This window comes from Centruroides vittatus, unplaced genomic scaffold, assembly GCF_030686945.1.
Source record: "Centruroides vittatus isolate TY-2023 unplaced genomic scaffold, ASM3068694v2 contig_448, whole genome shotgun sequence".
Classification (NCBI taxonomy): Eukaryota; Metazoa; Arthropoda; class Arachnida; order Scorpiones; family Buthidae; genus Centruroides; species Centruroides vittatus.
Window position 1 is genome coordinate 1 of NW_027122245.1, and position 6,647 is coordinate 6,647.

The 6,647-nt window shown below is 30.1% G+C and overlaps 1 long non-coding RNA gene across 1 annotated transcript; it reads right to left on the bottom strand.

Annotated features, from left to right (window-relative positions):
- Nucleotides 1-5,133: 5,133 nt before the first annotated feature.
- Nucleotides 5,134-6,184, bottom strand: LOC136977147 (uncharacterized). Its single transcript, XR_010881045.1, has 3 exons — nucleotides 6,080-6,184; nucleotides 5,295-5,520; nucleotides 5,134-5,230 (listed from the first exon to the last, which is right to left on the bottom strand). It is a non-coding gene; the product is annotated as an uncharacterized lncRNA (long non-coding RNA).
- Between the last annotated feature and the right edge of the window lie 463 nt (nucleotides 6,185-6,647).

Here is a 6,647-nt window from a genome sequence, read left to right on the forward strand (position 1 = left end):
ATATAGATAATTAATTTTATCAAGATACATTTCTCCAAAAGAAAATTATCGATATTTCTCGTAAATATAAGTAAATTTTATTATAATTTAGATAAAAACTCATTTTTTCCCCACGCATGGCTTCTTTCCCCTCCCTCTTACTCCTATACTTGGAACATTCCATTTCATAATTTGATGTAATAATAACGTTTAAAATGATTCTAAATAAAATATTGACACTTAAAGTAGGTTAATATAGGCCTATATTGTCACGAGTCTCAGGTGTATTCATAAAAATGTAATAATCTATACAATAATACTTTCTCACATGCTCCATGTGTTAAAGTTTGCAGCTGTAATTGAAGGTAATATATAAAGAAACAAAATGTTTATATTATCAATAGTTATAAAAGATATCTTATTTTCACGTAGAAAAACAAAATAAGACAGAAGAAACAGACAATCACACGATATCTCTATCCAGGACATTCTATAATTGATTTCAAATTTCTAATGTCGACATACATGAATATTTTTGTGTGTGTGAATATTATATTTCGATACTTTTATGTTTCTTTACTAAGAACATCTTAAAACATTAACTTTTTACCAACAAAAAACAGTCGAAGTAGAAACAGGCTGAAAATAACAACGAATTATAAGCTCTGTTCTGGGGATGTAAGCTTGTTTCTCCCATCTTTGATATAATTCGATTTTTTTCTGTATTTACACTCAACTTACGTATAAATTATTGTATTGTGCTGTTTATACTTAATAGCCTAACTTTGTTTCTGTTTACTAAATTGAATTTCACAGTAAAATACTCGGAAACTCTAAATTATAAAAGCCACACAGATTAAATGGCTTAATTTTTACAATATCAATTTAAAATGGATAAAAGCATTATTAAATAATTATTATTTATTCGTGTATATCGACTTCTTTCGAAGAAATACTCATTTATTGTACGGTTTATGTAAGCTGAAAAATTAAATTTTAAACATATTTCTTGGTGAACACGTGACCGAAAGCTATTTTTATCTTGGCGGGAGATTTCCTAGTGATCTATCTCATATCTAATTTGCATATTTGTAATAATATTTGTGATAATCTTTATTAAACAGATCTAGACATTTTATATTATTTAAATTTGACTGGATTAGTAAAATAATTATATAAAAATTTTCAGTATTTTGCAGGAAACTTCAATCCAGATGACGTAAGAGTCATCCATGGTTCGCGGGAGAATTTGCGCGATGATCTTTTTTATATCTAATTTGCATAATTATAATGGAAAATTATTAACCTTTATTAAACAGATTTAGTTATTGTGTATTAATTAAATTCATCGGTTTTTGTGAAAGAATTCTTTAAAACTTTTAGCGTTTATTTAGAAACTTTTTGTCACCTGATGACATTGGACAAGAGCATTTTCGTTTTGTTTATTGTATACGACAGTTCGCGCCAGATTTCGTAAAGTGCGGTTTAATAATTCTGTGTTTCTCGTTTTTTCGAAGTTTACTGCGATAATTTTTTATTACGTGGATTCATACATTTTGCGTTGACTGCAATGGATATTTTAAGGCATAAAGTTTACTGTGAATTAGTTCTAAATTCAGAAAGAAAAGTTGAAAATAATTTATTTTTCGACAATTTGGGAGAACTGATCTTTGTTTGGATGTAAATGAAGGCATGTAAATTTATTTGTGCATATAATTATCTAGTTCTAATTTCGAAACATTTATGGCATTTAGTGTTTATAAGCGTGTTATTTAGACATGTCTACCAATTTAGTGCTAAAACGTAGAATTACGTCAAAGAAGAATACAAACTTTAATTAGCAAGTAGTCTCTTTATTAGAAAACTTATTTGTTGGTAGATTTTTTTACATTTAAAGTGTAATTAGATGAAACTAAATGGATGTGAACATAGAAAGTTGAATATGGCAAGAGTAATAGATAAAACTATTATTACATATTACTCGATCAGAAAAATTTATACTTGAAGAATTTTGTTTTGATAATTATTGCCTAGGGTTTATGTCGAAAATATTTTTCAGTTATATTTGTAATTACAGTTAATTCGAATAGTAATGGCGCTTAAATATTTATAGAATTAATTGAAGTTTTCGAATTTTGTTTTGAGGAAACTGAGGAAGGCAAGAGTATCTACAGTTGTATAATGAACTGAATTTAAGTAAATTAGGTGACTTTGTATGTTTCGATGTAGTTTTTTATAATATTACGATATACGAACTTTCGATTTTGTAAATTGTATTATACTAAAAAATAAAGTTTTTCGTTATTCTCCTACTTAATGATGTATTTATAATGTTTCTGAACTAAATAATACTTATTAAATTGAAATCCGAGCATTACAAATTACTATGAATATTAGAGAAGACCGTTTTACTATAAACTACTACGTTTTACTACAGCTTACTCCAATGTTGATTCTACGAAAAGTAGGTCAGACAAGGACCGTTAGACTAATGACGTAGGCTGTTTACTTTTTCCGGTTGCATCGGTGCACTCCCGATAGCGTCATTTACAGAAGTCACACCTACTTTTTTCTGACGCGAGCCAATTAGGAATATTAATTTTTTTAACCAATCAGATGACGGCGGGAGATTTAAATTCGATTTATGTCGATAGATGGCCGTCTAAAATTTCATATTTATTTTAATTTTCTCTCTTTTATTGTAATTTTCTCGAGAACTAAAGGATATTCCAAAACAAAGTTGGAGAACCCAACTACTCGTGAAAATTCTACGACTTCACGAAATGGTCCAGGTATTTTATAAGAATTTTTTAACGACTATAGTCGTCCTTCACCACTGCCACTCGATCGTCTTGGACGACTATTCTCGTCCTTCACTGTTAAGAGGTTAATATATAAGTGCTGTACAGAACTAATTGAACATGTTGAGTCATTAAATTTTAATCGATATCAATTATTGACTGCGTTTTTTTATGCAGCGAGAGTGTAGCGAAATGACGTCACAAGCAGTGTTGGCCAATTATAAACCGGTTCCAGTGTGTTCGCTGTAAAGCGATTCTCGAGCGCTGCATAAAGAAACGCAGCCATTGTAACAGAGAAGCGTTTCGGATCGGATCGTAATTTTTTTCTTGTCTGAGAGCGCTAAGTGCTTATAAATATTGTTACTTTTCTACTAGTTTCTGTTAGACAAATATATTATTAAAGTAATTACGACTAATTATAAATGTAGTATTAAGCAAAGTATACTACTAAATGTTTTTCATTATGACTATCAATTTTACATCGTTTCTATATTGCATATATTGTGTAGTATTGTACACCAAAGTAAATCATGGCGGAAAAAGTTTTGGAAGCTGTGAATGAGAAAATAAAATTTATTAAAGAAAACTGTCTGAATTGATGTTTTTTATCATACAAAACAAAACAACAAAGTAGAATAAGTAGTGTGTTTCGATAAAAAATTTGAAAAAATCGATTTCTAACGGAAAAGTATAATGTACAGAAGTAAAACACTACTGATTTGAAGTGGAGGGCATATATTTTAAATTAAATAAATTATAAACATGATTAAAAATTGCAGCTTGACGTGACGATGTCACAAAAAATAAAGACTTATTCTTGTTCGCATCTTCGAAGACTGAAGCAGGACCAAAGAATTCGGTTCACTATCTGCCTCATAAAAATGAGACAGATAGTGAACGTCGTTATCAGAGTTTGCTCTATTATTTTCGAATGATTACAGCTTGCACATATTACTCAAGCTTTCACAGTATTTTGTACAGAAAAATAAAAAAAATAATAATAAATAAATAAAATAAAAGTCGTTCGCTGATCTTAAGATTTTCGAGCTTATAGTAGTTATAAAAAATTCAATTCGGTAAAAAACATTCCATTTAATCAATCTATTATATATTTATTTTCATATATTTAAGTAAACGACATATACAGCAAGCATGGTTTTCAACTAATACGATATATCTACGTGAAACTATCAGTAAGTAAACGCGTTTACTTTGTAACCCGATTCACTATCTAACCCTTGTTGATTGTATACCAGGGATGGCAAATATTTGAGCCCGCGTGCCATATAGTAAGTATATTTAGCATTAAAAATGTTTATGCGTGCCAAAGTTTTAGACTTCGAATAATGAGATTAAAATTAACAAAAACAGTTTAATTAGAATAAATGTAAAAAAGCTGATCGAAAAAGGGTGATCAGGTAATAAATAGAAAGGATGATTGAAATAGCAGATGATAAATCGAAATCATAAGCTAATTGCCAGATGATTTCTCCTTACGTGCCGCTTTGGGTACGTGTGCTATAGGTTCGCCACCTCTGCTCTATACATTACATGCATATTGTACAGTACAATATACATGGCATATGCTGTACTGTATAAATGCATTAATTTGATTCACTTTAAACAGTGACCGATGTTCCCAAATTTCTGGATAATAACGGACATGCTAGTATTTCGCTAATCCAGATGCGTCCGTGCACTTTCTATAATAAAAGAGATAACTGGGAATGTATAAAACTGCTTACAACCCGATAGTGATTGATCGATTGATTAATTTTCAACCAATACAGCAACGTTTACTGGTACGAATTGTACAGAAAAAACCGTAAGATTTGGATTTCAAGTAACTTGCAAAGTTTTGAAAAAATACAAAAGTATCCCGTAATCTGACATCATTCTGTTCCTGTAGATTGATGGAATGAGATAAAGCAATACTTCGTCTATCTGTGAAGGGAGTGTCTTTCAGCGAACTTTACAGAAAATTGGGCATATTTAGGTGCTCGACACGTGAAAGAAAACCCAGAAAATTTCACGCAGCCGAACGAGCTGATTTTCAACTACCAGTGTTCAGATGTATGTGTTCAGTGTGCACTGTTACAGTGGTGGAGTTCTGTAGATGCCAGATTAATTAACTTCTATTTGTAATTACGTAAAAATAAAAAAATAAACACACAAACCAGTGAACTTAAATATCTTTTATTTGATTATTGTAACGAAACTACAATCACAATCAGCATAAAATGTTAGAAGGTACAAAATATTCGTAAGTATTTACATATAAACTAAATTTAAAAATTCAGTAAGAAAATAAGTTTTAACCTTAACTTTAAACTTAATATCCTATTCAGGAATGGGAGGTAGATATCGATATACTTTGTCAAATGTATTATAAAGTCTAACCGCTGTTATTAATTTATCACGAAGATCGGAAATGTCACTTTCTTGTTGTTCTGCTAAGGGAAAAACTCTTATAATAAATCTTTTAACTATATTTAAAATACTTTTTGTACTTACCTCCATATATTAATAATTTCTTTATGTTAAAATCAACTGTGTATTGAATCGGAAAGATATCTTTAAATTTCCTAGTTATTTTCAAAATATGTATGTACAACTGCTGTAATTCTCTAGTTCTTATTTTAAAAGAATCACAGTAAGAGGAACAGAGCATGAGGACATCGTGCGCGTGCAAAAAATTGGATACTAGTTCTAAAATAACTAACTTCTTTATAATCTTCGGCTATATAAAGATAAATTATTAAATTTCACAATTTAAACTAAATTCTGATGAATGGATGAATAAACCAATGAAAGCCCAATCCGCCTAGAAGACGCCTCCCAGAAGTATTTTCTATGAGAAACTAGCATCTGAATATGAAAAAAACCCGGAAAACTCCACGCGCAAAACCAACGAACTGAGAGCATGGAGTTTCCAGGAGTTTTCTTTACGTGTCTAACACCTAAATGGATACCAGTTCCCTCCAGAAATCCTATGGGAGGCACCCCCTGGTGATCTTAAGGGTCATTGCTTTATTCTATCAACCTAATCCAGGCTCAGATACAAGACCATCAACCTATGCTGAATGGTTTTAATTAATACAAAACTTTTTGTAATACAGATTAATTAACTTTTGTAATTTTTAAAATCGTTATTATGTCTCGAACAATGCAACATATAACAAGGGATGAAAGCTGTTAGCACGTGCATATTATTTACAAAGACGTAATCGTATACAATTCATTGATTTTACTGGTATACAGCAACTTATTTTAATGATTTAATAATATAAAATTATTACCCTTTCTCTTTTTTGTTTCCGAATAGCACGAGGAAGTGGATGGTTATATAACCAATTTGTACAAATTATCATCTTTTTCTGATATAGCATTCTAAAGTATTTCACTTTTTTTCTACATTCCTCACGTATTAGAACTTAATACAGAGAAAATCATCAATTTAATTAAAATAAAATACTCATGTTAATCAAAATTCTTACCATTGTGTCCACTTTATGCAAATTTCATTCATTTTGTTTCATGCAGCAACTCTTACCAACTATTCTAATTCTTGAAGCTTTTAATCCAAATAAATACATCTGTACCATTATACAGTGTACACAGTCATATATTTCAGATTGAAACCTAAAACAATCTCCACTACGCGGACACGGTGACACTTTTCTAGAAATGACAAAATGTAAGAAGAACCTTATGCAGACTTTACAAGCAAAATTGCCGTAATAATCGTTCCATTCTTGTGGAAAATCGCAAATAACATATTTAACTCCAAACAAATCTGCAAAAGTGTAAAATTTCGTAAAATATTTTACGAAATTCAGTTAAAATAATCAATGTTTTACTTGTACT